Source organism: Bos javanicus, chromosome 16, assembly GCF_032452875.1.
Source record: "Bos javanicus breed banteng chromosome 16, ARS-OSU_banteng_1.0, whole genome shotgun sequence".
NCBI lineage: Eukaryota > Metazoa > Chordata > Mammalia > Artiodactyla > Bovidae > Bos > Bos javanicus.
Window position 1 is genome coordinate 13,159,917 of NC_083883.1, and position 23,468 is coordinate 13,183,384.

At 39.8% G+C, this 23,468-nt stretch overlaps 2 long non-coding RNA genes across 3 annotated transcripts in view; both read left to right on the forward strand.

Annotated features, from left to right (window-relative positions):
• LOC133227572 (uncharacterized) overlaps nucleotides 1-8,743 on the forward strand; it is a 29,431-nt gene extending 20,688 nt beyond the window's left edge. The window contains exon 2 of the long non-coding RNA XR_009729875.1: nucleotides 1,161-8,743. This is a non-coding gene — a long non-coding RNA (uncharacterized LOC133227572). The remainder of the gene's footprint in view (nucleotides 1-1,160) is intronic.
• LOC133227569 (uncharacterized) overlaps nucleotides 1-23,468 on the forward strand; it is a 356,831-nt gene that overhangs the window by 84,672 nt on the left and 248,691 nt on the right. The gene's annotated exons all lie outside the window — the stretch shown is intronic.

The window sequence follows — 23,468 nt, forward strand, 5'->3', positions numbered from 1 at the left end:
AGGTAGTCTGAACATCAAGGAGAAGGCAATGGCACCCCACTCCAGTACTCTTGCCTGGAAAATCCCATGGACGGAGGGGCCTGGTAGGCTGCAGTCCATGGGGTCGCTAGTAGTCGGACATGACTGAGTGACTTCACCTTCACTTTTCACTTTCATGCATTGGAGAAGGAAATGGCAACCCACTCCAGTGTTCTTGCCTGGAGAATCCGAGGGACGGGGGAGCCTGGTGGGCTGCCATCTCTGGGGTCGCACAGAGTCAGACATAACTGAAGTGACTTAGTGGCAGCAGCAGCAGTCTGAACATCAAAAGTATTTTTTGTGAATTAAAGAAACCAGATATCTCAAATTAAGGAACTTAGTACTTTTCTATATATGGGAGGATGCAAGAGTCTGGGCTCATTGAAATCATGTCTTTCATATGCATCTCAGCTATCTGGGGCCGGTATCATGTGATTTTTCACATCCTGAGTTCTTCAGTGCTTACCATAGGGAGTGGCTACAGCCTGATGGCTGCTAGATTGCAGGTATTGTTCTCCTTTCTGAGTACCCCGGAAGGCTAGAATTGCTGATGACTGTGACATCCTTGTTTATTGATATGGCAGGAAATATGCTATTTCTCAATCCTTTATCTTGGTCAGAAATTTGACCAATATTTGGGAGACATTTCATGACCAATTTTGTACCATGGTGCTGGGAGACTTAACCCAGGTCAGGCAAAGTTCTCATTGATATGTCACTCCAGGTGTTCATTTTTGGATTAGATTCATTGATAAATAATAAAAGATTCTCTGTATCCTCTATCTTCTAATCTATTATGATCCAGGAGATATTTCCCTTGTTGCTTCTTCCCATGTCTAGAATCATACTATTACAATTATTGATTGCACACAGAACTTTATTTCTGATCAATTGCTTCAAGTAGCCTAGTCATCATTACATTTGTTGAAGGCCTGGTTACACACTATAAGAGACAACAATCTTATAAAATAGACAGGATATAAGTAATGTAGCTAGTAACATTGACAAAGTCATTATATAGAAGAGTCACAAAGCATAAACAATTTAGAAACAAAGAACAAATTAAAACAATGGTTAGTATCAGTTCAGTTCAATTCAATCACTCAGTTGTGTCCGACTCTTTGCAATCCCATGAATCGCAGCACGCCAGGCCTCCTTGTCCATCACCATCTCCCGGACTTCACTTGTTAACTTCTACGCAGAGTACATCATGAGAAATGCTGGGCTGGAAGAAGCACAAGCTGGAATCAAGATTGCTGGAAGAAATATCAATAACCTCAGATATGCAGATGACATCACCCTTATGGCAGAAAGTGAAGAGGAACTAAAACGCCTCTTGATGAAAGTGAAAGAAGAGAGTAAAAAATTTGGCTTAAAGCTCAACATTCAGAAAATGAAGATCGTGGTATCTGGTCCCGTCACTTCATGGGAAATAGATGGGGAAACAGTGGAAACACTGTCAGACTTTATTTTTTGGACTCCAAAATCACTGCAGATGGTGACTGCAGCCATGGAATTAAAAGATGCTTACTCCTTGGAAGGAAAGTTATGAGCAACCTAGATAGCATATTGAAAAGCAGAGACATTACTTTGTCAACAAAGGTCCATCTAGTCAAGGCTATGGTTAGTATAACTAGTTGTAATCCAGTTGTAGTAAACTATCAAATACCTAGGAAAGCAGCTGGAAAAGGCAAATTCTGGCAAGATCATGTAGAGACAAAAAGATAAGTATTTCACCTTCATTTACAGAGGCATACATTATCAACTTGTTATAGGTTGCAGCATAAGAGAAAAAGGTTTACTGGAAAACAGATTAAAACTGGTATATTATCTAAAGTTAAAGTTATAAATCATAGTTATCCATCTCTTCAGTCCTTTGTAATTGCTTCCTATTGATCGGCGTGAAGTAATCAGGTTTTCATTAGAGTTTGTCATTTATTATCCAGTTCAGTGACATTAATTAAAGACTATCAGAAGCTAGCATTTGTTTATTTTTTTAATGAGTCTTCTTGAAAATCTTCATTTTGTGAAAGCAATGCAAAATTATGATTGTCTATAGAAGACAAACTTAAAATAACATGGTTAAAGATTTGAGTACAGTGAAATTAGCAGGAAATTTGGATACTTCTATAAGAATTGATGTTTTTGAACTGTGGTGTTGGAGAAGACTCTTCAGAGTCCCTTAGACTGCAAGGAGATCTAACCAGTCCATTCTAAAGGAGATCAGTCCTGGGTGTTCATTGGAAGGACTGATGCTAAAGCTGAAACTCCAATACTTTGGCCACCTCATGTGAAAGAGTTGACTCATTGGAAAAGACTCTGATGCTGGGAGGGATTAAGATGACAGAGGATGAGATGGCTGGATGGCATCACCAACTTGATGGACATGAGTTTGAGTTAACTCCAGGAGTTGGTGATGGACAGGGAGACCTGGCGTGCTGTGATTCATGGGATTGCAAAGAGTTAGACATGACTGAGTGACTGAACTGAACTGATAACATATAACACTTTAGAATAATCACTATAATTATGACTGATAACATTATATCAGGACATATCAGGTGTTAGGAATTCCATATAAAATTTAGGACTATCTATACTGACATTAATCCATACATTATAACCTAAAGTTCACCTTCAAATACTAAACAATGTTTCAAAATTAAAAATACCAAACAAACTTAGTTTAACATTCCTCTCTGAGATGTCTCAGAGATGTTTCTTTGAAGCATCCAGAGTCAGCTGGAGGCTAATCCCACTAGGACCACAGCCTTGTCTAACTCAATGAAAAAGAGCTTTAGTTAGATTTTAATATTTGGGAAGTTTGATGGAAATATCAAAAAGGTTTTAAAACACAACAGGATCATAGGTTATTGAACCAAAACTCATTCACTGAACCAAAGCCACAGAAATGATTAAAAGAAAATAAATATGGATCACTAAGGCTCAGATGGTAAAGAATCTGCCTGCAATGTAGAAGCCTTTGGTTTGATCCCTGGGTTGGGAAGATTCCCCCGGAGAAGGGAATGACAACCCACTCCAGTATTCTTGCCTGGGAAATCCCATGGATAGAGGAGCTTGCCAGGCTACAGCCCTTGGGGTGGCAAAGAGTCAGACACAGCTGAGGGACTAATACTTTCACTGAGGGCACAGAAACTCACACAATTTGTTAAAAAAAAAAAAAGAGCACTTTTAACAGAAAGAAGAATCAAATCCAGTCTTGCATTAGCTTACTTAACAAAATCCATTTAGTTAACTTCAATCTAAATTTAGTTATTGCTGCCTATGCATAAAAATTTTTCTTCCTCAGGGTTCCTTTCCACAATATTGTCCAAGATGTCTCTTAAACTATTCTCATTTTTTAAAAATTCTTTTTTTTTTTCTTTTCAGTTTGGGTGGTTTCCAGTACTATTTCCTAGTTTGCTGATCTGTTCCTCTGCCATCTAATCTACTGATTCCTTCTAGTGTAATTTCTGTGTCTGTTGTTGTATTCATTAGACCTGTTTGGTTTATCTTTATAATTTCTAAATTTCTGTTGACATTTTCACTGTACTCATCTACTCTTCTCCCGAATTCAGTGAGCACCTTTATGATTCAATATGATGAACTCTTTATTGGGGAGATAGCTCATTTCAACTTTCTTCCTTTTTTTCTGAAGTTATATGTTGTTCCTTTGTTGGGACATATTCCTCTGACTCCTCATGTTCCTAATTCCTTGTGTTTGTTTCTGTGTGTTAGGTAGGTCAGTCTCACTTCCTGATCTTGGAGAAGTGGTCTCATGTAGTAGACCTCCTGGAGGGCCCAGGACCACACTCCCCTCCGGTCACCAGATCTACAGGCTCTAGTGTTGCCCTTGTGTGGGCTGCTTGTGCCCTTCTGCTATGGTGGGGCAACTCCTGTGGTTGCGCTTGTGGGCTGGGCTGACCTCTGGCCCAGTTGGGCGAGGCTCTGCCTCCTGAGGTGACTGTGGTCCCACTGAAGAGCGAGGCTAGCTTTCTGTGTGATTGGTTGATGCCTCAGAAGAATGGGGCTGCTGCTGGTGGGTGGAGCTGGTTCCCTGAACTGCTGTCTGCATGGTCTAAGTGTGCCTAGGCCTTCTGCAGGCCCTCTGATGGGCAGGTAAACTCCCAGTGCCAATAGGTGAGAGGAAGGGCTCCAGAATCGTGTGTGCCAGTGCCAGTGTTATTGTGGTAAAACAAGCTCTTAGAAATGGCTCTGCCAACATCTGTGTCCCCAGGGGGAGCCTGGTTGCCTCTTGCCTCTCTGGGAGGCTGTCCAAGATGAGCATGTGGGTCTGACCCAGCCTCTTTTCAAACTGCTGCCTCGCCCCTGGGACTTGGAGTATGTGACGTTTTGCACATGCTTTGTAAGAGTGGAATGTCTGTTTCTCATAGCCCTCCAGCTCTTCCAAATGTAAGTCTTACAGGTTTTCAAAGCCAGGTGTTCTGGGGGCTCATTTCCCCAGTGCAAGACCCCTGGGCTGAGGAGCCTGATATGGGCTGGATCCTTTGCTCCTTGGGGAGGAGTTCTTGGATTGTGCTTTTCCTCCCTTCTGTGGGTCGCTGACCCTGGGGGTGTCACTCCTGATTATGCTATGTCTCTGCCGCTCCTGCCTGCCTTGTAGTTCTTTATGTTGTTAGTTGTGAAAAATCTTTTCTGCTAGCCCTCAGGTTGTTTTCATAGATCTTAGCTCTGTAAGTAGCTATAATTTTGCTGTACGTGGGAGGAGGTGAGTTGAGGGTCTTCCTACTCTGATATCTTGGCCACTGTTCCTGACTCGGTTTTTAAAGAATTGCTTGTCGAGCCACTTCTGTTGCCAGGCACTGCACTTCAAAGCTGCACCCACGTATAAGAGGGTAACGGGTTTCCCTGGTGGCTCAGCTGGTAAAGAATCTGCCTGCAGTGCAGGAGACCCTGTTTGATTGCTGCATTGGAAAGATCCTCTGAAGAAAGGGTAGGCTACCCACTCCAGGATTCTTACCTGGAGAATCCCCATGGACAGAGGAGCCTGGCGGGCTGCAGTCCATCAGGTCACAAAGAGTCGCACACGACTGAGCAACTGAGCACACAGCACGTATAAGAGGATAACAGTGTCTTCCTTAATGGTGTATCCATTGTTTTAAAGGAAGCATATCACTTTATTAATGAAAATAAAAATTTGGAAAATGTCATTAAAAAAACATGCACACATATACCCACATGCTAAACAAATTGCAACAGACTTTTAAACAGAACATAAAGTGTTTTTTGTTTACTAAAACTGTTATGGTACATAACCACAACATTTCAACTACATGAATCAGTTTACAGGATTTTCTAAGTTGAAACTTAAAAACAGAAACCCATGGTTAGGACCAAGAATGAGATTCCTCCAAGTAACTTTGGCATCTAGACTTGGAATGTAGACCAAACAAACAATATATAACAAGCAAGACCCATTCAGAGATGAGCATCATACAAACACGGTTCTGTTCCAAGTGTGGGGAAGTTTCATGAAGTTTGGAGATTTCCTTTTGCTCTTGGAGTCTTACTCAGCTTTTGAGAAAAGCCAACTGAGGAAACCCGACAGAGGAGAAGGCAGGCATGGATTTGAGAAAAAACTGTATTTGTGCCCTCATGTCATCTTCTTCTCATGTAAAAACCTTTTAGAAAGTGTCCCAGTGTGCTTGGGAGTGCCCACAGCCTCACTGTGTTGGAAGCTGTCCCTGCTCATCCACCTGGACCTCTCAGAGCTGCCCGGGGGACGGGCTACAGAAAGCCTTCCCCGGGAAGGTTTTCAAAACTGGAACCGAGGAAAGTAAACCTGGCTCTGAGTTCCTGCAATGTGGGATGTAAGGCTCATGTTGTGTCAGTCCTGTATCTCCTGACAGGGTTTCAGAGAGGAGGAGGCTGCTTTGCAAAAAGGAAGAGAAGAGGGAAACTGTCATGGAAACGAGTAATGGGGGAGGCTGGTGGTGTTGGACTCTTGGTTGTTGGTGCTGGTGGGGTTGTGGTTCCACTGTGTACGAGGCTTACTGGGCACCGACTGCCCAGGGGATCCACGAGACAAACACCTTACTCCAGTTCTCTTAGCATAAGTCCCATTAAAAAATAAGCCGGTTTCCTATCCCTGCCACCTAGGATCCAAACTATTTTATTTTCACCTATTTCTCTTCAGTTGTTTGGATGTTAAATACAAATTAAATGGTAAAAAGAAATACTGGGACGATAGTAGCTTATAGTATGCCAGGCACTGTTCTTTGAACTTTACTTATACTGATTTATTTCATCCTCAGAATGATCCAGTGAAGATTCTGTGGTATTATCTCCAGTTTACACATGAAGCTCACTAAGAATAAAGAGTCTATCCAACTCTGTATGTATATACTGGCACCAGCTTTCAAGCCCAGATGGCCTGACTGCTGTGCTCTCTGCTTCTGACCGGTATGCTTCCATCCCTCCTTCCTTCCATCCTTCTTTCTGTTTCATTGTGACTGCGGTGTCATCTCACAATTATTAAGTGAGCAGATGAAACAGAAGTGCCTGTTTTGAAAGCAGTAAGCCCTATTTTGTCAGTTCACGTGTTTGCTATCACAGCTGGGCTTCTTCTCCTCTGCGTTTACGAATTCTGTCACTCCTCACCCAACCATATCTGGATACAGACTGTTCGGTCTGGGAGGTGCAAGATAAATTGGGCACATGTGACTATTCTCAGATTTTCAGGTCAGTTCATCATCAAGGAATTAAACTTCAGTGGAAGATAATGTTCTCAGAGTGTCTGGGACTGGTCTGTTCTAGATGAAGTCATTTCTGCAATTGCTTACAGATATTTTAGCCTCTCTAAAAGCTCGTCAGTCACATACACAGACACACAGATACATTCTCATGTTTATCCAGCCTCTACCTCACTTCCAGTCAACAAGTGGAAACTGACACAATTCATGCATCACCAGAGATTTGCTGTGATGCCCCTGCCAGCTTCGAGTGAAATCTACATGGTCTTGTCTGCGTCTTGTGGCTTAGCTTTTTGTTGCCTGGTAAATTTCATCATTATCATGTGATGCTCCCTGTGCTGACCATTCTTCACTTTTTATGAGGTCATTATTTTAAAAATATATGATTATAAAAGATTTGTTTCAAGCAGTTCTGTTCTTTGAATATTAAAGTGTTTAGTTTTGGGGTTTGTTCTCTGATACTCACAGTGCCATCGAAGGTGTCATGGCTGAGAAGGTTTCTTTAGAGGTGATCTTCAAGGATTGGTGTGTGTGTGAGGTGGTGGTGGTGGGGTTCATACTCATTGAGTGAATTATTTTATGGGCAAGAGGCTTGACTTTCCTAATGGCAGAAAAAGAAGAGGAACTAAAGAGTGTCTTGATAAAGGTGAAAGAGGAGAGTGAAAAATCTGACTTTGTACTCAGCATTCAAAAAGCAAAGATCATGGCATCCAGTCCCATCACTTCATGGCAAATAGAAGGGGAAAAGGTAGAAGCAATGACAGATTTTCTTTTCTTCGGTTCTAAAATTACTGTGGATGATGACTGCAGCCATGAAATTAGAAGACACTTGCTTCTTGGAAGGAAAGCTATGACAAACCTAGACAGTGTATTAAAAAACAGAGACATCACTTTGCCAACAAAGATCCATATAGTCAAAGCAGTGGTTTTTCCAGTAGTCATGTACAGATGTGAAAGTTGAACCATAAAAAAGGTTGAGTGCCAAAGAATTGATGCTTTCAAATTGTGGTGCTGGAAAAGACTCTTGAGTCCCTTGGACAGCCAGGAGATCAAACCAGTCAATCCTAAAGGAAATCAACCCTGAATATTCATTGGAAGACTGATGCTGAAGCTTAAGCTCCAATACTTTGGCCACCTGATGCACAGAGCTAACTCACTGGAAAGGACCCTGATTTTGGAAAAGATTGAGGGCAGGAGTAGAAGTGGGCAACAAAAAATAAGATGGCTGGATGGCATCATTGACTCAATGGTCTTGAATTTGAGCAAACTCCTGGAGATAGTGAAGGACAGGGAAGCCTGATGTGCTGCAATCCATGAGGTCATAAAGAGTCAGACATGACTTAGCAACTGAATAAGAACCAGAACAGCCTAACTTTCCTTCTGTTTCTTTAAATATTTGTCAAGTTATTAATGCCTCTTGTTCTAAAATGTTATGATTATAGTATAGTGATTGCTGATGTGTGAGTGTTTTGTAGAGTTGCTTTTTTAAAGACTGTGTTGGAAAATCTGCTGAGATACTTCTCTCAGTTAAGCCATATCCAGGACTAAGGATTTTTATCATAAGGCTATGTTAGAACCACTCCCAATAATGAGAAGAGTCACTGATAGGATTGATTGCCTCAGAAAAAGTTTGAAAAATAGTACTTCAGAAAATAAGATGATTCCTAATCAAAGCTGGAAGATGTGGGCCTTGCTGAAATCTAATTAAGCAACTATGGTTAAGTCTGAGGTAGTGAAAAATCATTTACATACAGAATAATCTAATTATATAGTCACCTAACTGAAGAAAGAATTTTTGAATTAAACGTGCAAAACGGGACATGGACGCTTTTGGGGCTGGTGTATATATGTTCATTGTCTTGATTGGGCTAATGGTTTTCCAATTGCATGAATGTGTCAAAACACAACTTACAAATACGTTTAGGTGTAGATTTTACACTATAAATGTATGGAGTTTATTGTATGTCAGTTAAACGTCAATAAAACTGTTAAAAAGCAAAAAAAAAAAAAAATAGTAAGATTCCAAATCATAGTGAGATTTTCAAATAAAATGCTCACCACTGAGTGCTCTCCAGGCAGGCCCTCCCTCCACCTCCTCTGTCTAGCCTGGTGGGTAAGTCAGGCTCCACCCACAAGGGGGACTTGCGTGAACCCCACAAAGATGAGCATGTGATACATGCAGTGGGAGTTCACCAAGAGTGTGCATTGTTAGAACTACTGCACACGAGGACTGGGGGACAATTGAGAGATTCTCTAATTCTCTTAGACTTAGTGTCTAGTGACTTGTGCAAGGGAGCACAGCTGAGATTGGAAAAATGAAGAAAGTGAGTGATTTTGGAGAGGGGGTTTAGTGAGCTGCTCTTGAAGGCATGCTGAGCTTGAACACATGTTGCCATAGGGAAGGGCCTCATCATTAGGAGAGGCAGGTGGTCAGGCAGAGAAGCAAAAAGAACAGGAAGCATATGGACAAGACTTTTAGTGAAACTACAGAACATTGAGAGCAGCAGTGAGAGATCCAGTTGGAAACTTTTCTTCTTTAAGGAAAGAGTAATAAATTGAGTGAACTGAGTGAACTTTCTATGACCAGATTCTACAGGATGGATGATCATTTTCTTACTTGACACAAATCAATTTCTACTCAAGAGTTCTTGTTATTAACGTAGGATACCCATCAATTCTTATTAATACTTTTAGAAGTTCAGAGTTATAAATAGGCCCTAAGACAGACAAAAATCTTGTAAAAATTTGACTCTAAAGAAGATACATTTTGACATAATACGTTTAGCTGAATAACGGGATTAAAATGCTTTTTGAAAAACATTTCAAAGTAAATAAATAAAAAACATGTATATAGGGGTGTCTATACATGAGGACTTTGGTTTTTTTACTTGAATAAATCAAGTTGCAACATATTATGTAATACTTGTATAAATATTTCATATAAAAACCTAAATATATCTCCATTTGCATTTATATGACTATAAATGTATCTTTAAAAGGACTGAAAGGATTCACATCAAATCAGTTACTTCTGAGGAAGACAGTGGGGTTAGATAGGGCTACAAAATATGATTCAAAAGTGTTTCAACATAGAGAATATCTTCAGGTGTTGACTGTGTCTTTAAAAGTATTTCAAAAAGATGCAAAAAAAAATCCAGTCAGTAACAGACTACATATTTTAGTGCCTTGAAGCCTAGACATGAAAAATTAGAAGTGATTATACTAAAAATCTATTATAAATGAATTAGTTAATGGAATTTTAAATATATATAGTCAATATAGTCAATATATGTATTGTCATATTATAAATACATATAGTCAATATATTGACAAATATATATGGTCATTATGTCTCTCTCTCTCTCTCTCTCTCTCTCTCTCTATATATATATATATATATATATGTATGTATAAAATATTTGGACTGTATTCCTAAATCAGAAAAGTTATATTTTCAGGGCTAAAATTATGAGTCACATGGTAGCTATTTCCCAGGCCAGGTTTATCCATGTCCTTTTGGTACTTAAAACTGTGTTTTGCAGGTTGTGCTTAAAACTGCGTTTTGATGTTGCATGTAATTACTGACAGCGTATCTGACTGGAAGTATTTCACACATGATTTTTGTTTGCCTGCAGACAAAGCCATGTTTTTTCTTTTTTTGAAAAGTAATGTCTCTGCCTTTTATTTATTTTTTAATGTTTATTTTTTAATATAAATTTATTTTAATTGGAGGCTAATTATTTTACAATATTGTTGGTTTTGCCATACATCAACATGAATCTGCCACAGGTGTACACGTGTTCCCCATCCTGAACCCCCCTCCCACCTCCCTCCCCATACCATCCCTCTGGGTCATCCCAGTGCACCAGCCCCAAGCATCCTGTGTCATGCATCGAACCTAGACTGGCGATTCGTTTCATATATGATATTATACATGTTTCAATGCCATTCTCCCAAATCATCCCACCCTCTCCCTCTCCCACAGAGTCCAAAAGACTGTTCTATACATGTGTGTCTCTTTTGCTGTCTCGCATACAGGGTTATTGTTACCATCTTTCTAAATTCCATATATATGCATTAGTATACTGTATTGGTGTTTTTCTTTCTGGCTTACTTCACTCTGTATAATAGACTTCAGTTTCATCCACCTCATTAGAACTGATTCAAATGTATTCCTTTTAATGGCTGAGTAATACTCCATTGTGTATACGTACCACAGCTTTCTTATCCATTCATCTGCTGATGGACATCTAGGTTGCTTCCATGTCCTGGCTATTATAAACAGTGCTGCGATGAACATTGGGGTACATGTGTCTCTTTCAGTTCTGGTTTCCTTGGTGTATATGCCCAGCAGTGGGATTGCTGGATCATAAGGCAGTTCTATTTCCAGTTTTTTAAGGAGTCTCCACACTCTTTTCCATAGTGGCTGTACTAGTTTGCATTCCCACCAACAGTGTAAGAGGGTTCCCTTTTTCTGTTTTTTTTCCAGTAGTCATGTATGGATGTGAGAGTTGGACTATAAAGAAAGCTGAGCACTGAAGAATTGTTGCTTTTGAACTGTGGTGTTGGAGAAGACACTTGAAAGTCCCTTGGACTGCAAGGAGATCCAACCAGTCTATCCTAAAGGAAATCAATCCGGAATATTCATTGGAAGGACTGATGCTGAAACTCCAATACTTTGGCCACCTGATACGAAGAACTGACTCACTAGAAAAGACCCTGATGCTTGGAAAGATTGAAGGCAGGATGAGAAGGGGATGATAGAGGATGAAATGGTTGGAGGGCATCACCAACTCAATGAACATGAGTTTGAGTAAGCTCCGGGAATTGGTGATAGACAGAGAAGCTTGGTGTGCTGCAGTCCATGGGGTTGCAAAGAGTGGGACATGACTGAGCAACTGAACTGAACTGGGGATATAATCTCATGGCCTGTGGGCTGAATTTCCTTGCAAAGAATGTGTTGTTGGTGTCCTTTCTTCTACAGCTAGGGACACCCTCTGGGAGCCTGTCTTTTCTCTGTCTGCCAGAGACCCCAGCATACTCCTGCTGTTTTGTTCCTGGCTTCATCATAGCCTCTGTCCACTGCCTGGATTCTGGAGTCCTCTGAGTTTATGATATTCATCTACTCTAGCCCCAAGGAAGTGGTATTCATTTTGTCTTTGTTTCAGCATCTTTGTGTGAGTGATCCCATCATCTTGGAATTCCTGGAATGTTGTCGTCATGGTTCATCTCCACAAAGACGTTCTGATTTATGTTGTAAAGATTATTCAGAGGGGCTCTAAGAATATAGTTCTTTTTTATTTACCAATTCTCTTCCTGTAACATATAAATTCTTGGTTTGAGTTTAGTGCCAGGAAAAATTCATTTTCTTTAAAGGGAAGACGCATTTTTTCCGATCCAACCAGTCCATTCTGAAGGAGATCAGCCCTGAGATTTCTTTGGAAGGAATGATGCTAAAGCTGAAACTCCAGTACTTTGGCCACCTCGTGCGAAGAGTTGACTCATTGGAAAAGACTCTGATGCTGGAAGGGATTGGGGGCAGGAGGAGAAGGGGACAACAGAGGATGAGATGGCTGGATGGCATCACTCACTTGATGGATGTGAATCTGAGTGAACTCCGAGAGTTGGTGATGGACAGGGAGGCCTGGCGTGCTGCGATTCATGGGGTCGCAAAGAGTCGGACATGACTGAGCGACTGATCTGATCTGATCTAAATGACAGTAACTCACTATTTATTATTCATTCTGTCTTTCTATCTATTGTCTGTCATGTTTTAGACCTTAGTGTGAGGGTATGCAGAACCTCAGTGGCAGCTATGATATTATCCTATAGTCACAATGTCTGCATCTTCTTTTTAGTCCTCTGATTGGAGAATTTCTACTTTTCTTAGCTGTATCTTTTATTATAATCTGTTTTAAATTCTTTTGGGAAAAGGAGGGATATGTTATTTGACAGATGAAAGTAAAATTTGTGTAAACATTAAATACTACACTTTATATAAATTTGAATTTGCTTAATTAGCATACAGAGCAACAACAATTATGAATATTTTAAAATGCTTATCAATAGAACATTTTCTTAAGGCTTATTTGATTATGCTATTGAATTCTGCTCACACGTATGAATACTTTGTAATTCCTGAGATAGAATTTACGCTTATAGCAAAACAAGTAGAGCAAACATTTATCATCTGTTTATCTCTGAATGTATCATTCTCCTTATTCTTTAGAATAATCTTGGGAGATAGAAAATACTCATAAAAAATTGAGAGAAAGTTGCACAGTGTGTCTTTGAATTCAGGGCTCCACAGCTTGTTGCATTACATTTTAAAGAGAACCAAGATTATTCACTATTTATACCTTTGTGGTTAGACAGAGATTGCTTCCTATCATCATTTGTTCAGAAACAAAGGGCAATCTGGTAATACATTATGCTGAAATCATTTGGCTGGGAAAGAAAGAAATTATGCATTTAACAACCTGCCAGATGCTTGACAAAGAATGCCTTCACTGATTTGTGAGGTAATTTTTCTTAACTACTGGGCTGTTCCTAAGAAAAATGCTCAAATGAGCAGAGAGTTTCAGGCAGAAAATGCAGCCATACTGCAATGGCTCCATAAGCGTCACCCAACTTTTCATTCTTCCACTAATTCACTTTAGAGCACAGGTTTTCTGAGTGAAGGGAGAACAGAGTACACTGGATTTCAAATCCAAAATCTTTATGTACTGTCTCGTTGTTCAATTTTAAGCATCAAATCCTTCCCAGTTTTCACACTTGCCTGAAGGGAAATATGAAAAGTGAGAAGAGTGAAAGTCACTCCGTCGTGTCCGACTCTTTGTGACCCCACGGACTATACAGTTCATGGGATTCTCTGGGCCAGAACACTGGAGCGGGCAGCCTTTCCCTTCTCCAGGGGATCTTCCCAACCCAGGGATCAAACCCAGATCTCCCACATTCCTGGCAGATTCTTTACCAGCTGAGGCACAAGGGAAGCCCAAGAATACTGAAGTGGGTAGCCTATCTCTTCTCTAGTGGATCTTCCCGACCCAGGAATTGAACCAGGGTCTTCTGCATTGCAGGCAGATTCTTTACCAACTGAGCTATCAGGGAAGCCTGAAAGGAAATATGATCTAAGATTAAATGACACAAGCAATGATTATCTAGATTTAGCTAAGTCCCATGTAGGATTTTTTGAGATTGATCACAGTCTCCATGTGCATCTTTGGCTGATGCTATCTTTTTATTCACCCTGGATTAATTTCAAAGGGAGAATCATGTTACAATAAGAAGCTGCTCCTTTCCTTTGTCTTGGAAGGAGCTAAAAAGAAGCACCCTGTTGGGTTTTGATTCTAGGTATTGTTTGCTGAATCTCCATCTTCCTGGATTTTAGCTGCTTTGGAAGCTTGGTCAGAAAAACCCAGACCTGTCCTGCTACCTTCTGCATGCTGCAAGGCAGAGTTGGGGGGCTTTGCAGTCAAAGCCAGGGTCCCATCTTTGTCCTACCAATATTGCTGCATGCTCTGTGGAGATGACCTTGTCCCTCTAAATTCCAGTTCACATAGGGTTGTTTGGAGGATTAAATGAGAAGATATTATGTTAAATGTTCAGTAAGTGGTATCAAGAGTAGTGATGAAAAAAATTATCTGCCAGCATAATAAACACTCATCCTTCCCTGTTTACTTTCTCTATTAAAATGCATAAATGCCAGTGAACCTCTAAATATGGTTTCTCACTCTAGTTTGAATCTCTTCCATGAACACAGATTTGAGTGTCTATCCTGTCTTTGTCATTAAACGTCGTCTGTGTCTGTCTTAGCTTGAGCTGCCATAACCAAATACCATGGACTAGGTGACCTTACCAACAGAAACTTATTTTCTAGAGACCACATGTCTCAGATCAAGGTGCCAGCATGATTGGTTTCTAGTGAGGACTTCCTTCTTGGGTTGACAGACTGCCAATTTCTTGCTGTATCCTCGTATGACAGAGAGAGCAGACTTTCCAGTATCTCTCCTTATAAGGACACTACTCCCATCATGAGGGCCCCACTCTCATGACCTCTGCTAAACCAATTACCTCTCACAGGCCCATCTTTCTCTGAGGACCATCACATTAGGCCGGGCTTCTGCAGGGCCACCTTCTCTCTACCCTGTACATTCTCAGTGCCCCGTGCAGTGCTACTAGGGGGCAGGAAGTCACATTGTACTGTTGCCTAAATAAGTGACCAGTTCAGTCTTTGAACTTCTTGAAGTGACATAGATGCTCCACTAGTGTGAGCTGTAGGAAAAAAAAAAAAAATCCTAAGGTCCCAGGATCATCTGAAGAAATATGAGACAGCAAGACCACCAGAGTAACACCTTCTCTGGCAGTGCTCCAGGGGAAATGATTCCACCTTAGGCAGTGGAGCCCAGTGGTTAAAAACACTCCAGAGTTCAGATGGCCTGAGTTTAAATGCTTGCTCTGCCACTTCCAAGCTGTGTGAACTTGGGCCTTAATTTTCCCATCTTTAAAGTGAGGATAATAATAGTAGCTTTCTCATAGGGTGGTTGTGAAGATTGTATGATACACATTCACACACACACACACACACACACACATTCTTTTCCATTATGGTTTATCACAGCATATTGAATATAGTCCCCTTTGCTATACAGTAGGACCTTGTTTGTCCATCCTGTATATATTAGTTTACAACTGCTAATCTGAAACTCTGGTACTTCCCTCCCCAAACCCTGCTCCCCCTTGGCAACCACAAGTCTGTTTTCTATGTAACTCTATCTCTGTTTCATAGATAGGCTTCATTTACATCATGTTTTAGATTCCATGTGTAAGTGATGTCATATGGTATTTGTCTTTCTGCTTATTTCACTTAGTGTGACAATTTCTAGGTCCATCCATGTTGTTGCAAATGGTATTATTTCATTCTTTTTTTCCACGGATGAGTAGTATTCCATTGCGTGTATGTATGTATATATGTGTATATTTATGTATATGAAAGTGTGAAAGTGTTAGTCGCTCAGTCATGTCTGACTCTTTGTGACCCCATAGATTGTAGCCCACCAGTCTCCTCTGTCCATGGAATTCTCCAGTCTATAATACTGGAGTGGGTAGCCATTCCCTTCTCCAGAGGATCTTCCTGACCTAGGGACTGAAACCTGGGTCTCCTATATTTTAGGCAGATTCTTTACCATCTAAGCCACCAAGGAAGCCCATATATAAATGAGGGCTTATGTGTCATATGAGGACACAGCCCCTCTCTCTCTCTCTCTCTCTCTCTCTCTCTCTCTCTCTATATATATATATATATATATATATATATATATATATATATAGGCTTCCTTGGTGGCTCAGATAGTAAAGAATCTGCCTGCAATGTGGGAGACCTAGGTTTGATCCCTGGGTCAGGAAAATTCCCTGGACACGACTGAGTGAATACCACACTTTCATATATATATATATATGAATGAATGTTTAGAAGGCTAAGAAAGTAGAAATAAATGCTTGTTGCCATTCCATGTGATTTTTCCTATATTTAGTTAAGAAGTGGCCCAGCAGAATCCATGCACTGTATGATTATGTTTTTAATAACAATAGCTACCTTTCATTAAACAGGTAGTTTTTGTTGATAGCATTATCATCTACAAGGCATTACACACACAGATATATATGTACACACATATTTATCTATCTATATATTTATATAAACACATATATGTGTATAGTCCTTGTGATATATATAGTCCTTGTGTATATATATAGTCCTTGAAAATGACATTTTAGCTGTGCCAGAGTATTTGTTCAGGGTGTAGGCAGTAGATGTTACCCTTTTTCTCTTAGACCCCTTTGAGTTTAGTTACTACCTGAGAGGCAGAGGGAGAAACCTTTCATTAAGAATTCATCTCTAACCATAAATTTGCATAAAAGTAGAGGAGTTTCCTCTGAGGAGGTGGGCCCCATAATGATGCCTTTCTTTTGGAATCCAAATTTGTTAAACATTTTTAATTAATTACCGCAGCCTTCATTTCAGCTTGTCTGTAGGGAAGAGCAGTGTCACTCCCAAATGAATCCATCCCTACCAGAATGTGTGTCTCTGATGGGTGCAGTTCTGTCTCAGGATGAGGGCTGGAGGCTAAGCAGAAGCTCTGGTTGTGAGACTGTGAATTAGTTGACCCTGGAAGCACATAATTCCAGTCCAGACACTCACCTAGAGCAGTGTCCGTGTTACTGAAGTAAAGAACTTATCCTATTTGGCACACAGGCTGGTTTTGTCATGGAGCGCTCCTGTCTGAACCTATCTTTTAAAGAAGGTGAAAAGTGAAAGTGAAGTCGCTCAGTCGTGTCTGACTCTTTGTGACCCCGTGGACTGTAGCCTACCAGGTTCCTCCGTCCATGGGATTTTCCAGGCAAGAATACTGAGTGGGTTGCCATTTCCTTCTCCAGGAGATCTTCCCAACCTAGGAATTGAACCCGGGTCTCCTGCATTGTAGGCAGACGCTTTACCGTCTGAGCCATCAGGGAACTATCAAACCTTAAGGAATGATGACCATCTAAGAATGTTGGTAGGAGTTGTTCCCTAGCCATGGTGAAGGCAGCCAGGACCCTGGATTCAGGGACAGAGGCACCAAAGGCAATAGGAGTTATTGGTCTTTAAGAAGAAGAGCATTCTGATTCTTACTTGGGCTAGTGTTTTGGGCATGTAAAATTTTGGGAGAGGATCAAATATGGGATTATATGGTCCCTTATGGGGAGTTTGGCCTGGCCTCAGTTCTCAGCCATGAAGCTACAATGGCCTAGAGATCTACTGGAGCAATGACATGGCATTTACTGATCATTATGCCATGAAAAATTGGACAAATTATTGATATTTTGGCATATTTGTTATAGGTTGCCAGTATACAGTATTTTCTTTAATTTTATGGTTGTTTTGATTCAGTAACATTTAAGTATAACTGATGTAAAGGAGAAAGAGCTTCTATTGAGTTAGTGCTAGAATTACTACAATGTTGAAATTAAACCAATGTTCCCTAAGAGAATGATTGTCTGGGTAAGCACACCTCTCATATTGTCTGTTTATTAAGACACAGAGTTCTCTTTGAAACTGCTTTATTAAAAATGCATTGTACTCGACAAACGAAGTTCAGGACCAGATGGCTTCACTGATGAATTCTAACAAACACTGAAAGAAGAATTAATACCAGTCTTTTTTAAACTCTTGCAAAAAATAGAAGAGAAGGGAGCGTTTTTAAAATCATTTTTCAAGGCCAGCATTACCCTGACACCAAAATCAAACACCAAGAAAATAAAATTATAGGCCAATATCCCCACTGAACAGTAATGCAGGAATCTTCAACAAAATATCAGCAAACTGAATTCACTGGTACATTGAAAGGATCATACACTATGATTGAGTTGAAATTATTCCAGGGACGCAACAATGGTTCAACATCTGTGAATCAATGTGATAAACCACATTAACAAAATGAAGGATAAAAATGATATGATCACTTCCACAGATGCAGAAAAAGCATTTGATAAAATTCAATATTCTTTCATGAGGAAAATTTTCAACAAAGTAGGTATAGAGGTATTGTTCCTCAGCATAATAAATGTCATATATAACAAGCCCACAAGTAACGTCATACTCAACAGTTAAAAGTTGAAAACATTTCCTCTAAGATTAGGCAGAAGACAAGGATGCTCACTCCTCCTATTTTTGTTCAGTATAATATTGAAAGTCTTATCTACAACAGTTAGATAAAAGTCCTTCAAATTGGAAAGGAAGACATAAAACTGTCTCCTTTGTAGATGACATGGTATTATATATAGAAGACCCTAAAAACTCCACCAAAAAACCTGTTGGAACTAATAAACTCAGTAAAGTTGGAGGATACAAAATCAACATACAAAAATTAGTTGCATTTCTATATACTAATAATGAACTAGCGGAGAAATTAAGAAATCAGATACATTTATGATTGCCTCAAAAAGCATAAAATATCAAAGTATAAAGTTAACCAAGGAATGAAAGACATGTACATTGAAAATGTAAGACAACAGTGAAAAAATTGAAGGAGACACACATAAATGAAAAGATACTCTGTGCCCATGGATTCGAAGAATCAATATTGTTAAAATGTCCATACTGTCCAGAGTAATCTACAGATTCAGTATAATCCCCACCAAAATTCCAATGACATTTTTCACAGAAATAGAACAAACAACACTAAAATTTGTGTGGAACCACAAAAGACCCTGAATAGCCAAAGTAATCATGAAAAATAACAAACCTGGACCTATCATGCTCCCAGATTTCAAACTATACTATGAAACTACAGAAATAAAAGCAATATGGTATGGCACACAGATCAGTGGAGCAGAGAGCCTGGGAATAGACCCATGCCTATATGGTAAATTAATTTATAACAAAGGACCTAAGGAGATACAGTGAAAAGGACAGTCTCTTCTTCAATAAGTGGTGTTGGGAAAACTGAAAAGCCACATACAAAAGAATGAAACTGGACCACTATCTTACACCTGTTGACCTGAAATAATTGCCAGATATTGCTCTAGCAAAGATGGGTTTATTTGGGATCAGTAGGGAATTGTAATTCAAGGTCTGCAACTATGGTGGGCTACATGAAAGTCCCCATACAGCAATGAAAGAAGGATACTTTTATAGGGGGGAAAAGAAGTTGGGAGGATTAAAGTAAACAGAGAGTTCATGGGTTTTCATTGGCCGAGTCCTTGCCAGGAAATAACAGGGGTCTTTCTTCTTGCTGGGCTCTGCTATCAGGAGAGCTCCCCATTCTGGCCTCCCAATTCTATTTAATTGACGTTTCTGTTTAGTCATTTTTATATTCCATACAGAAAAATGAACTCAAGATAGATGAAAGTCTTGAATCTAAGACTTAAAACCATAAAGCTTCTAGAAGAAAACATAGGGGATATGCTCCTTGGCATCTGTCTTGACAATAATATTTTTGGATTTGACACTAAAAGCAAAGGCAACAAAAACAAAGATAAACAAACGAGATTACAGCAAACTAAAATGCTGTATACAGCAAAGGAAGCCAGCAACAGAATGAAAAGACAGCCTGCCTGTTGGGAGAAAAGAATTACAAAACATACATCTGATAAGAGGGTAATATCCAAAATATACAAAAAACTTATACAACTCAACAGCAAATAAACAAAAAGCAAAACCCCTAAACCCAGACAATCTGATTTCAAGAAGGGCAGAGGACTTGAATAGACATTTTCCCAAAAAACAGATGCAGATGTTTTTTTAATAGATATATGAAAAAGAGCTTAACATCACTACTTATCAAGAAAGTGCAAATCAAAACAACAATCAAATACCACTTCTCACATGCTAGAAAGGCTATTATCAAAAAGACAAGTCGTAGCAAATGTTGACAAGGGTTTGGAAAATAGAGGACCCTTCCACTGTTGGTGGGGGTGTAAGTTGGTACAATCATTATGGAAAACAGTGTGGAGGTTCCTCAAAAAATTAAAAATGGAACTACCATATGATCCAGCAATTCCGCTTCTGGGTAGTTAGTCAAAGGAAACAAAACATTAACTCAAAAATGTATCTGTACCTCCACATTCATTGCAGTATTGTTTATAACCAATGCATGGAAACAAATAATTGTCCACTGATGGGTGAATAAATAAAGAAAATAATGGAAAATTATTTAAAAAAGAAGAAAATCATGCCACTTTTGACAGTATGAATAGGAGCCTTGAGGGCATTAGCCTAAATGAAATGAATCACACAGATATGTGGAATCTAAAAACATCTGAACTCATAGATACAGAGATTGGTAGTTGTCAGAGAGAGAGTTGGGTGAAATGGGCATAGAGGATCAAAAGGAATAAACTTCCAGTTATAAGGTAATGAATCCTGTACTTTATAGCACAATGACTATAGTTAACCATGCTGTATTATATATTTGGAAGTTGCTAACTATGTGTTATGGATGTTAACTAAATTTATTTAGGTAATCATTTCCCCAAATGCACATGTATCCAATTATTATGTTATATACCTAAAATCAATATAATGCTATAAGACAATTATATCTTAATTTAAAGAAATCCACATGCCATCCCTCCAACCTCTTTCTCCCTTTCCAAGTCTGGTGATAAATAGCAACTGGTGCTGGCACAAAGCTAAAGAGAATTAAATGATCTTGGGATCAACTGATAAGTTTGAACATCTTGCTAGGAAAGAAATTATTCTCTTTTTGAAGCTTTAACAGTAGGCTCTGATACAAACTCTTCTGTCCTGACTTTTCAGTGGGAATCTGAGCCTAGGGTAAGTAACCACCACTTCCTCATTTGTAAAACGGGTTTTTTTGGTACTGCCCTTTATTTCTGTTACAGGAATTTCCTAAGGAGTCACTAGACTGCTATTCAAATGAAAATAAAGTCAGGAAAGTTTCAGGATAGGAGTCCCATGTAATTATTACAAGCATCATCCTGAATCATATTGTGAGATGATTCACAATATGAGGGGAAAATGCATAGCATGAGAAAAAATACATAGCAAACACTGATTTAGGATACCCCTTATCTGACTCTCTGTGTCCCCAAGGACTGTAGCCTGCAAGTCTTCCCTGTCCATGGAATTCTAGGCAAGAATACTGGCCTTTCCCTTTTCCTGGGAATATTCCCCCAGGGATCAAACTCTGGTCTCTTGCAGTGCAGGCAGATTTTTTACCATCTGAGCCACTAGGGAAGCCCACTATCTATAATAAAGGTGTTTAATCTTTGAGAAAAGCATAGAGTACGCCCATTCTGCCAGTATGATTGAGCCTCGGGAAGCATCCTGTTGGCCGCAATGCACAGACAATGAGGTGATCACTTCTGTCCGTGAATTCCCCATGGCTGGTGCACTTTGCTTGTTAAGTAACATGAAGACTATCGAAGTTAATTAAAACATAGTACAAATTTGACCTCTGATTTGCAAACTTAACCACATAGAGTGTAAGCTGAGATGCATTTAACACACTGTGGTTTTATAGCAAGACTTGTAGAACAGAAATGCAAAAGATATATATACCTAACTGAGTCAAGCAAACAACCTAATTGTCAGCTGGGAACAACTGGTGTTTAAAACTTAGTTGTGTTTTTCATATCTACTGAGCCTGTGATACTTTAACAATGATTATAAAATATAGAATAATTTCAGTCTTTTTATGGCAATTCAGTTCAGTTCAGTCACTCAGTCATGTCGAACTCTTTGTGACCCCATGGACTGCAGCATGCCGGGCCTCCCTGTCTATCACCAACTCCCAGACCTTGCTCAAACTCATGTCCATTGAGTCAGTGATGCCATCCAACCATCTCATCCTCTGTTATCCCTTTCTCCTCCTGTCTTCAATCTTTCCCAGCATCAGGGTGTTTTCCAGTGAATCATCTCTTTGCATCAGGTGGCCAAAGTATTGGAGTTCCAGCTTCAGCATCAGTCCTTCCAATGAATGTTCAGGACTGATTTCCTTTAGGATGGACTGGTTTGATTCCCTTGCAGTCCAAGGGACTCTCAAGAGTCTTCTCCAACACCACAGTTCAAAAGCATCATTTCTTCCGTGCTCAGCTTTCTTTATAGTCCAACTCTCACATCCATACATGACTGCTGGAAAAACCATAGCTTTGAGTAGATGGACCTTTGTTGGCAAAGTAATGTCTCTGTTTTTTAATATGCTGTCTAGGTTTGTCATAGCTTTTCTTTCAAGGAGCAAGCATCTTTTAATTTCATGGCTACAGTCACCATCTGCAGTGATTTTGAAGCCCCCCAAAATAAAGTCTGTCACTGTTTGCACTGTTTCCCCATCCATTTGCCATGAAGTGATGGGGCCAGATGCCATGATCTTAGTTTTCTGAATGTTGAGTTTTAAACCAGCTTTCTCTCTGTTGTCTTTCACTTTCATCAAGAGGCTCTTTAGTTCTTCTTTGCTTTCTGCCATAAGGGTGGTGTCATCTGCATATCTAAGGGTAGGGATATTTTTCCTGGCAATCTTGATTCCAGCTTGTGTTTCATCCAGCCTGGCATTTTGCATGATGTACTCTGCATAAAAGTTAAATAAGCAGGGTGACAATATACAGCCTTGACATATTCCTTTCCCAATTCTGAACCAGTCTGTTGTTCCATGTGCAGTGCTAACTGTTGCTTCTTGACCTGCATACAGGTTTCTCAGGAGGCAGATTAGGTGGTCTGTTTTCCCATCTCTTGAGGAATTTTCCACAGTTTGTTGTGATCCACACAATCAAAGGCTTTGGTATAGTCAATAAAGCAGAAGTAGATGTTTTTCTGGAATTCTCTTGCTTTTTCAATGACACAACAGATGTTGGCGATTTGATCTCTGGTTCTTCTGCCTTTTCTAAATCCAGCTTGAACATCTGGAAGTTTGTGGTTCACATACTGTTGAAGCCTGAGTTGGAGAATTCTGCTAGCGTGTAAGATGAGTGCAATTGTGTAGTAGCTTGAATATTCTTTGGCATTGCCCTTCTTTGGGGTGGAAATGAAAACTGACCTTTTCCAGTCCTGTAGCCACTGCTGAGTTTTCCAAATTTGCTGGCATATTGAGTGTAGCACTTTAACAGCATCATATTATAGGATTTGAAATAGCTCAACTGGAATTCCATCACCTCCACTAGCTTTGTTCCTAGTGATGCTTCCTAAGGCCCACTGGACTTTGCATTCCAGGATGTCTGGCTGTAGGTGAGTGATCACAA